Here is an 11,321-nt window from a genome sequence, read left to right as displayed (position 1 = left end):
GTGCTAAGAAGAGTACCTCGTTGCAGGCCAGCGCCTCGAGTGCGGCTGGCTCAGTGAGACCGTTGCCAACTAGGACAGTGCCACCCAAGTAGCTCCCGTCGCTACCATGACAAAATGGACGTACCAGTTCCGAGATTGTGATCAACCGAAATACCTGCATCAACATTAGTTTTGACAAACCTCTCAAACTGGCGGCAACCAATTTTCCCTTCTATTGAACTCTTTTGGGTGCCATTATTTCATGTGAGCCTGTAGGCGTTTTCAGCTGTCCAAGCTTCAAAAAAAATATTGTTAACAAAGAGATGAGTGTGGTCAGCGGGCTCTAGTTGATCCCTTCATGTGTTAGCGAGGAGCTTGTGCTTACAAGCATCCCTACTCCTCCATGCGTGAATTTCGGTTGGCCCATGTGCGGCGTTGCACGACCCTATTTTTTCATTTCTCTTATTTATTTTTATTTTTTGTTTTTCTTTATCCTTGTGTCCCTTTATTTATTTTTGCTTATTTAAAAATATCCATGAATTTTTAAAATATTTTAAATTCTTAAAATATTCAGAACTTTTATAAATCTTTGGAATTTTGTAAAATGCTGCTGTATTTAAAGCAATATTTTCGAGTATTAAAAATATTCATGAATTCAAATAAAATACTTTTTGAAAAATGTTCCTGATTTTCTAAAAATCACGAAATTAAAAAATGTTTCTAATTTCAAAAAAATCTTTGTCGAGTCAAAAAAATAATCCCAAATTACAAAAAAATCACCAATTGAAAGATGATCATGAATTCAAAATAATTGTTAAGAATTTTAAACTATGTTCAGCAAATGAAAAAGGTCTGCAACAAAACATGTTCGTGAGTTTTGAAAACAGTGCATGAATTAAAAAATGTCCTGAATTTCTAAATGAAAAAGGAAAGGAAAATAAAAGGAGAACAGAACATGAAAGAAAACGTATCTAAAAAGTCCATGAATTAAAATAATAAAACCAAAAAAGGGAAATTAAGAAAAAAACTAGAAAAAGAAAGGAAAACCTGGTCCAACGAAACTTATGAAAACCTGCTAGAAAAAGAGGTAGATGAAACCCTGTAATAAGTGGACCCACATAGCATGCTTACGTTGGGGGAGCGGGGGGGGGGGGGGGGGGGGCGCCAACGGATCTTATTTGGTGCTTAAGCGCCCGTTCGCAACGGGCGCCCGAATGGCGCGGCTAGTTGGGCTCGGCCCATCTTCCCCTTTCTTTTTCTCTCTTTTTTGTTGAAAACTTCAAAGAAAGGGTGAGACATGCAGCTTCGAACCAGAATAACATTATGGAATACGTCATTCAAGAAAAACAATAATTAAAACATACAGCTACTACTAGCATGAACATGCGTGTGAATTGGTCTAAAAGAATATGAGAATCTCAATAATATGATCACATGTTCTCTTGTTTGAAAGAAAAAAATAGCACAATACGGATGTAATTTGTAAAGACAACACGGATCTTGATGCAAAGTTGAGTGGCCTAGATAGAAGGTGCAGCAACATGGTAGCTTAGAAGATCCACTCATTTAGCAACCACGGAAGGTGATTATTTGCCTTGATAGCTGAATGCGACACTACAGGTTTATGTCATCACCCACCTTGTGCAACTCAAATTCATATGTCATGAAGTAGTTTGAAGTGGCACATCTTTCCATATGTAGCTGGTACTAATTGCTATAGTAAATGAGAGAACATAAAAGACCATGTCCAAATCTAGAGCTTGATAGGCTTGTTATCGATGGTGATCATCCTATCCCCTAGCTCGACGTCCATTCTGAGCTTAGTGTTGGGCTTGAACTGATGAACTGCTGCAATAGGCATAACACACTACTAGGGAAAACCCTAGTAGTAGCGCGGGTTTTGGGATTATTAGCAGCGCGGGCAGCCGCGCTATCAATAAGGCGCTACAGCTAACTGATAGTAGTAGCGCGGTCTGTACACGCGCTACTATTCTAGACTGTATCAGCAGCGCGTTTTCGGAATGCGCTACTATTAATTAGCTGTAGCGATTTCCTTGCCCCGCGCTACTGCTATATCTTTCATCACCCCCCCCCCCCCCCGCGCGGCTTCCTAACCCATTTCAGCTTCAATAAACAACAATTTCCAGATACTAGGTACTACTAGATATCAATTTCATTAAGCATTATAGGTACTAGGTTGTACTCCCTCGGTTCCAAATTACTCGTCGTGGTTTTAGTTCAATTGAACTAAAACCACGACGAGTAATTTGGAACCGAGGGAGTACTAGATAATAATTTCATATATACTCAACATGCATCCTCAAGCAGTACAAGGTGATATCCACGACGATCATCATATGTAGTTCTAGATAATATCGACGACGATCATCATATGTAGTTCTACATGATATCGACGACGATCATCCTATGTAGTTCTAGATGATATAGCCACACACACACATGTAGTTCAAGATGATATCGACGACGATCATCATCCTCAAGCCTGGGCGGTGGGTGTTTCTGATAGTAATTAGGATGGCGTGTTTAACACGAAGATTCTTGCCAACGAGGAATCTCTTCCACCCAACCGAGTTTAAGTGTGTGCGACCGTCTGTGTCCATGCGGTAAATACAGGTGGTGACGGAGCCCCTTGCGGTAAGGCGTAGTCCACCTGAGCCTTCTTCATTAGGCTCGATACCACAACTCACAGATAGGTGTTGGAAATATGCCCTAGAGGCAATAATAAATTGGTTATTATTATATTTCCTTGTTCATGATAATCATTTATTATCCATGCTAGAATTGTATTGATAGGAAACTCAGATACATGTGTGGATACATAGACAACACCATGTCCCTAGTAAGCCTCTAGTTGACTAGCTCGTTGATCAATAGATGGTTACGGTTTCCTGACCATGGACATTGGATGTCGTTGATAACGGGATCACATCATTAGGAGAATGATGTGATGGACAAGACCCAATCCTAAGCCTAGCACAAAGATCATGTAGTTCGTATGCTAAAGCTTTTCTAATGTCAAGTATCATTTCCTTAGACCATGAGATTGTGCAACTCCCGGATACCGTAGGAGTGCTTTGGGTGTGCCAAACGTCACAACGTAACTGGGTGGCTATAAAGGTTCACTACAGGTATCTCCGAAAGTGTCTGTTGGGTTGGCACGAATCGAGACTGGGATTTGTCACTCCGTGTAACGGAGAGGTATCTCTAGGCCCACTCGGTAGACATCATCATAATGTGCACAATGTGACCAAGGAGTTGATCACGGGATGATGTGCTACGGAACAAGTAAAGAGACTTGCCGGTAACGAGATTGAACAAGGTATCGGATACCGACGATCGAATCTCGGGCAAGTACAATAGCGCTGGACAAAGGGAATTGAATACGGGATTGATTAAGTCCTTGACATCGTGGTTCATCCGATGAGATCATCGTGGAACATGTGGGAGCCAACATGGGTATCCAGATCCCGCTGTTGGTTATTGACCGGAGAGTTGTCTCGGCCATGTCTGCATGACTCCCGAACCCGTAGGGTCTACACACTTAAGGTTCGATGACGCTAGGGTTATAGGGAAAGTATGTATGCGGTTACCGAATGTTGTTCGGAGTCCCGGATGAGATCCCGGACGTCACGAGGAGTTCCGGAATGGTCCGGAGGTAAAGATTGATATATAGGAGGTATGGTTTTGGCCACCGGAAGTGTTCTGGGCATCACCGGTAGTGTACCGAGACCACCGGAGGGGTCCGGGGGTCCACCGGGAGGGGCCACCAGCCCCGGAGGCCTACATGGGCCAATAGTGGGAAGGGACCAGCCCCTATGTGGGCTGGGGCGCCTCCCACCAAGGCCCAAGGCGTCCTCAAGAGGAGAGGGGGCAAACCCTAGGCGCAGATGGGCCCTAAGGCCCACCCTAGGTGCGCCCCCCTCTCTCTCCCCCTTGGCCGCCTCCCAGATGGGATCTGGGGGCTGCCGCCACCCCTAGGGAGGGAACCCTAGGTGGGGGCGCAGCCCCTCCCCTCCCCTATATATACTTGAGCAAAGGGGCAGCCCAACACACGATTCAATCTCCCTGTTGGCGCAGCCCTACCCCTCTTCCTCCTCGTCTCTCGTAGTGCTTGGCGAAGCCCTGCTGGAGTCCCGCGCTCCTCCACCACCACCACGCCGTCGTGCTGCTGCTGGATGGAGTCTTCCCCAACCTCTCCTTCTCCCCTTGCTGGATCAAGGCGTAGGAGACGTCACCGGGCTGTACGTGTGTTGAATGCGGAGGTGCCATCCGTTCGGCACTAGGATCATCGGTGATTTGGATCACGACGAGTACGACTCCATCAACCCCGTTCGCTTGAACGCTTCTGCTTAGCGATCTACAATGGTATGTAGATGCACTCTCCTTCCCCTTGTTGCTAGATTACTCCATAGATTGATCTTGGTGATGCGTAGAAAAATTTGAATTTCTGCTACGTTCCCCAACAATAGGTTCTTTGGCAATTTCTGAATAAGAAAAACATATCAATTAATAAATAGCCTCGCACATACTCTTGCAAATATATTTCTATTAAGTCTAGATTTCTACACTAACAAAAGACACAGTACTACGCATTTGTACTAACTAATCATGAATTCTACTAATAAGTATATATGGATTATCTACACTATTAATAGTTCATTGGATTCTACACTAATAAGAGCATGTGATCAGACTCTACACTAAAGCATATCATTGGGCTCTACATTAAGCATATCATCGAATAATTTGCATTTGTAAGTATAACAATAAAGCATATATATATATATATATATATCTTCAAATTACTACAGGCAGTATGCATATTTGTCAGGAACATCATGAATCTGTATCCAGATATCAATCGTATCTAGCTTGACCATAGTTGGTTTCTGAAGGAAATATGCTCTAGAGGCAATAGTAAAGTTATTATTTATTTCCTTATTTCATGATAAATGTTTATTATACATGCTAGAATTGTATTAACCGGAAACACAATACATGTGTGAATACATAGACAAACAGAGTGTCACTAGTATGCCTCTACTTGACTAGCTCGTTAATCAAAGATGGTTATGTTTCCTAACCATAGACAAAGAGTTGTTATTTGATTAACGGGATCACATCATTAGGAGAATGATGTGATTGACTTGACCCATTCCGTTAGCTTAGCACTCGATCGTTTAGTATGTTGCTATTGCTTTCTTCATGACTTATATATGTTCCTATGACTATGAGATTATGCAACTCCCGTTTGCCGGAGGAACACTTTGTGTGCTACCAAACGTCACAACGTAACTGGGTGATTATAAAGGAGCTCTACAGGTGTCTCCAAAGGTACATGTTGGGTTGACGTATTTCGAGATTAGGATTTGTCACTCCGATTGTCGGAGAGGTATCTCTGGGCCCTCTCGGTAATGCACATCACTTAAGCCTTGCAAGCATTGCAACTAATGAGTTAGTTGCGAGATGATGTATTACGGAACGAGTAAAGAGACTTGCCGGTAACGAGATTGAACTAGGTATTAAGATACCGACGATCGAATCTCGGGCAAGTAACATACCGATGACAAAGGGAACAACGTATGTTGTTATGCGGTCTGACCGATAAAGATCTTCGTAGAATATGTGGGGGCCAATATGAGCATCCAGGTTCCGCTATTGGTTATTGACCGGAGACGTGTCTCGGTCATGTCTACATTGTTCTCGAACCCGTAGGGTCCGCACGCTTAAGGTTTCGATAACAGTTTCATTATGAGTTTATATATTTTGATGTACCGAAGGAGTTCGGAGTCCCGGATGAGATCAGGGATATGACGAGGAGTCTCGAAATGGTCGAGACGTAAATACCGATATATTGGACGACTATATTCGGACATCGTAAAGGTTCCGAGTGATTCGGGTATTTTCGGAGGTACCGGGGAGTTACGGGAATACGAGGAAGAAGCAATGGGCCTTAATGGGCCTTAGTGGGAAGGACCAAGAGGTGGCGCGCGCCCCTCCCAAGCCCAGTCCGAATTGGACAAGGGGTTTGGGGCGCGGCCCCTCTCTCCCTTCCTTCCCCTCTTCCCCCCTTTCCCCCCTTCTCCTAGTTGGACTAGGAAAGCAGGAAACCTACTCCAACTAGGAGTAGGAATCCTACTCCCCTGGCGCGCCCCTCCTAGGGCCGGCCTCCTCCCCCCTTGCTGCTTTATATACGGGGGCAGGGGGCACCCCATGGACACACAAGTTGATCCACGTGATCGTTTTCTTAGCCGTGTGCGGTGCCCCCTTCCACCATACTCCTCGATAATATTGTAGCAGTGCTTAGGCGAAGCCCTGCGACGGTAGAACATCAAGATCGTCACCACGCCGTCGTGCTGACGGAACTCTTCCCCGACACTTTGCTGGATCAGAGTCCGGGGATCGTCATCGAGCTGAACGTGTGCTAGAACTCGGAGGTGCCGTAGTTTCGGTGCTTGATCGGTCGGGCCGTGAAGACGTACGACTACATCAACCGCGTTGTGCTGACGCTTCCGCTTCCGGTCTACGAGGGTACGTAGACAACACTCTCCCCACTCGTTGTTATGCATCACCATGATCTTGCGTGTGCGTAGGAAATTTTTGAAATTACTACGTTCCCCAACAGTTTCATGACACCATCCTAAGGAACAAGCACCACTGCGTTGCCTCTGAAGTTCCATGGGCCTTCTTGCATGACACGTTCCCAGTCACCAAGACAAGAGAATTGCAGAGAATACATATTGTCCTCCAGAGGGCGGAACTTCACATCATGCGGTAGATCCCATGCAGCTCGCATGTTCTTGAAGAACCACGATTGGCTATACGGCTTATCAATGTGTACCCGAGCAAGAGCTACCCACCTTGCTGCATCCGGCGGCACATCTTTCTCATCATACACAACATCATCAAAATCTTCTTCCCGAAGGCCAAGTTTGGCCATCATCCGCTCCACCTCGGTTGCAGAGTTTGATCCAGAAGCACCTCCAGATCCATCTGCCGCCATATTAGACAAAACCTTACTCGAGAAGAAAACTCAGATCGGGCAGTAAAACAGGGGGGACCCTATCTCTCTTCTCTGCCCTGAGCCCATATCGGGATTCGCTATCTCAATCCAAGAAGCCAGGGGGATCGGAGGAGGGAAGGTCAAAAACTCGACGGTGGCGACAGAGTCGCCTTCTGGGAGAAGCAAACCCTAGCTAGAGGAAAAATACGCATGCTATTTCAAACCTGCCTAATAGGAGGAGGTATTTGTTTTTCTAGGCCCAGACTGGATAGAGTGGGCCGCAACCTTCGGGGTTGGCCTGGTCAGAATTCAGAAGGAGGAGGTAGCCCACGGTGCTGCAGAGAGAAGAAGAGAGAGGGAGGAGAGCAAGAGAGGATCCTCAAAAGAAAAGAAAAAAGAAAGAGAGGAGGAGAGGAGAGGAGAGAGGAGGGGAAGACGGGACGGGAGCGGCGGAGCGGAGCGGCGCGGCGGCTTCTCGCGCTACTTCCTTGCTTCCCAAATCCCCCTCGCGAGGATCCATCATCTTCTTCTTCTTCTTCTTCTTCTTCGGCATTGCGGCCACGAGGCGCCGAGGTTTCGCTGCTTCCTCTCGTCGTCGAGGATCTTCCTGCATGGGCCACTAATGGTGGAACTAAATCCACCCGATTTCGAGTAGGGGGTCCCGATGGGTAGCCTTGGAACAATGGTAACAGAGACACAAGATTTTACCCAGGTTCGGGCTCTCTTGAAGAGATAATACACTATGTCCTCCTTTGATTGTATTGATTTCGAAGGGTACAAAGTACATGTTGATCTACCACGAGATCGTGTGTACGAGTCCCTCTCTCGTCTACAAGTCCTACCCCTTGGTTTATATAGATACTAGGAGGTCTAGGGTTTACCCAAAGGCTAGTTATATCTAAGGTAATCGCATCATAGATGGTCTCTAAGTCTTGGAGTATGCGCCAAGCCTTCGGGTTCATCTCTTCATGGGTTTGTCAAACAGGGCCCACCAGTAAATCATCATTGGGTCCTCGGCCTGGCCCACTTGGCTAGGAGACGATGTGGTGAGCACCCCCCCCCCCCTAGCCCAGAACACAATCACCTGTTGCCTTCATGATCATGTGTGAGTAGTTTTCTTAAGACTTGAGTGTCCATAGCAGTAGCTAGATGACATCCTCTCTCTCTCTCTCTCTCTCTTCCCAATTAGAAGTTAGCGGATTAAAAAAATCACAAATTCAAAGGAAGTTTGCGAGTTAAAAAAGTTCACAAAAATTGAAAGAAGTTCACGAACATGCAAAAAAAAGCACGGAATTAAAAATGGTGCAAATTCAAAGGAAGTTTGTGAATTAAAAAAGTTCACAAAAATTGAAAGAAGTTTGTAAATTTGAAAATAAAATCTCATGGAATTTAGGAAAAAGTTTGCAAAACTAAAAAAACTACATGGGCCGGCCCATTTACCACGTACGTGCTGAGAGGGATTTGAGATTTGGACGCACTGCTTATAAGAGATAAACCGTTTTGAATAAACATATCTATAAAAAAGGAAAAACTTTCAGGTTGTGACAAGTGACACACATGCTCGCATCCTGAGAAGGGTGGAAGTGATATTTGAAAGGAGTACTTGGGAAACTGCCTAATAGGATCTGGGCTCGGTGCTCGTGGGTCCTTATATTTGTTTTTCTACGCCCAGACTGGGCCGCAACCTTCGGGCTTGGCCTGCTCGGAAGGAGGAGGTAGCCCACGCTGCTCTGCTGCTGAGAGAAGAGGGAGGAGAGCAAGAGAGGATCCTCAAAAGAAAAGAAAAAAGAAAGAGAGGAGGAGAGCAGAGGAGAGGAGAGGGGACGACGGGACGGGAGCGGCGGAGCGGAGCGGCGCGGCGGCTTCTCGCGCTGCTTCCTTGCTTCCCAAATCCCCCTCGCGAGGATCCATCATCATCATCTTCTTCTTCTCCGGCATTGGAGCCACGAGGCGCCGAGGTTTCGCCCGTCGGCGGCTTCTGGTTTGTTTCCCTCTTCTCCCCTACCATACCATCTGGATTGGATTGGATTGGATTCCTTGGCCGGCTCATCTCCTTGCCGTGCTGTGCAGGGCTGCCCACCTACCCGTGCCCGTGCTGCTGCTTGCTCCCTCTCTGTCTCTCCCGTGCTGTGCAGGCTTGATTTTCCTCTGTGCCTGTACTTAATCGACTGCTGTTTTTCTAGCCATTGGTTCGCCTATCCAGTTATTCTGTTGGATGATCCTCTTTCTTGGCTTGTCATGCAGGGCTACGCTGCTCCTCATAACTCTAAGATCGGTGTCCAGTGGTTCTTCCTCTTTCACGACACCGTGACTGCATACACAATTGTGCTCTGGTCGCTCTGTGCTGCCTCCACTTGATTGCTTCTTTGTATGTGTTCGACATCTAGTTTACTTTTTGCAATACTTTTCTTTGCTCCCCAGAATTGCGAGAATCTCGCAGGCTTACTTTTCCTTTGTGCCTGTACTTAGTCGACTGCTATTTTTCTTGGCATTGGTTTGCCTATCCAGTTCTTCTGGTAGCTGATCCTTTTTCTTGGCCTGCCATGCAGGGCTACGCCGCTACGCTGCTCTTGCTAACTCTAAGATTGGTGGTGTTCTGCTGTCCTTCTTCCTCTTCCGCAAGACTGTGACTCGATATTCAGGTGCGCTATCTTGGCTCCATGCTGCCCCTACTTGCTTGTGTGTATGTGTTCGGCTTTCCAATTGTTTCCTTTGCTTTCCAGGGCTGCAAGGATCCCCAAGGCTTGCTTTCCTTTGCTGGTGTGCTTGCTCGGCTGCATCAAGTTGTAAGTCCTCCCTTTTCTGACTGGTTTGTCTCTCGACCATGCATTGCTTACCGATTGTTCTTGCCTCGTCCCGGATTCTTCAAACATTGTGTGAGTGTGTTTAATTTCCTAGTGCTGCTTACTGTGGCTGAACGGCTCAGTGTACATACCTTGGTGGTTGTGCCGACCTCAACCGTCGGGCTGCCGCCGGGGATCGAGCTCGATGAAATTTTTCTGGGCTGCTGCGTGAGTGGGGCTGGGATGAGGGGGAGTCGGTGAGGAAGGAGGAGGAGCTGCTCGTCGGCTCGCCACCCGCCTGCCGCTGCCGTTGGGTGAGCACACTGGATGAGCGAGTAAATAGCATAAAACTACTACTTTACGGGTTAGGGTTTTAAAAAACTACCAAATTTATCTTTTTCGCTGATAACTACCGAGTCAGGGGTTGGCTGTTTCAAAAAACTCCAAATCCTCTTTGTTCAAAAGTTAAACATGTTTATGACAGGTCGGGCCCGCTACTAAATGCACCGTTTAGTTGACCGTTTGTTTGACCGTTAACTGACATGTGAGGTCCACATGTCAGTGTCTCTTCCTCATTTTTCCAGAATAACCCTTGTAAGTTTTTTGAAAAAAGCAACTGGGTCCCTATATGTTTTTGAAAAAAGCAGTCGGGTCCCTAAGAAGCTGCACAACCCGCCCCGAGCAAGTCGGGTCCCTAAGAAGCTGCACAACCCGCCCCGAGCAACGGCGCCGGCGGCCAGGTCGCGGCCCAGGCCGAAGAAGCCGTGTGGCCGAATGCTGCTGCTGCTCCTTGCTGGCCCCGCCCTGAGCAACAGCGCTGACGGCTAGCCGGCGGCCAGGACGCGGCCCAGGCCGAAGAAGCCGCGCGGGCAAACGCTGTTGCTGCTCCTTGCCGGCCTCGCCTTGAGCAACGGCGCCGGCGGCCAGGTCGCGGGCCAGGCCGAAGAAGCCGCGTGGCCGAATGCTGCTGCTGCTCCTTGCCGGACCCATGGTGGCGGAGGCGGCCGGCGAATGGGCCAGCCCACGCGTTGGCCAGGCCCAGGATCTTGGACACCCGCGCGGCGGCTCCTGTGCCCGACGAGGTAGTCGCTGCTGCGGCTCCTGTGCCCGACGAGGAGGGGCTCGAGCTACTCTGGCTGGTGGTGGTGGCGGCGGCTTGCACACAAGCCGCCCATGGCGGCGACGACCACGGGCAGAGCCCCATGGAGGCGCAACGGCGACCACGGGCAGAGCCCTTTGGAGGCGCGGCGTCGACAGTTCAAGGACCTGATTGCTTTTTTTAAATGATTGCAGGGACCCGATTGCTTTATAAAAATATTTGTATGGGCTAATCCATAAAAATCTGTGGATGAGACACTGACATGTGGACCCCACATGTCAGTTAACGGTTAAATAAATGGTCAACCAAACGGTGCATTTAGTGGCGGGCCCGACCTGTCATAAACATGTGTAACTTTTGAACAAAGAGGATTTGGGGTTTTTTGAAACAGCCAACCCCTAACTTGGTAGTTATCAGCGAAAAATAAATTCGGTAG

The sequence above is a fragment of the Triticum urartu genome, chromosome 1A (assembly GCF_056163025.1).
Source record: "Triticum urartu cultivar PI428250 chromosome 1A, HENAU_Tu73, whole genome shotgun sequence".
Taxonomy (NCBI): Eukaryota; Viridiplantae; Streptophyta; class Magnoliopsida; order Poales; family Poaceae; genus Triticum; species Triticum urartu.
Note: the sequence above shows the minus strand (reverse complement) of the source record.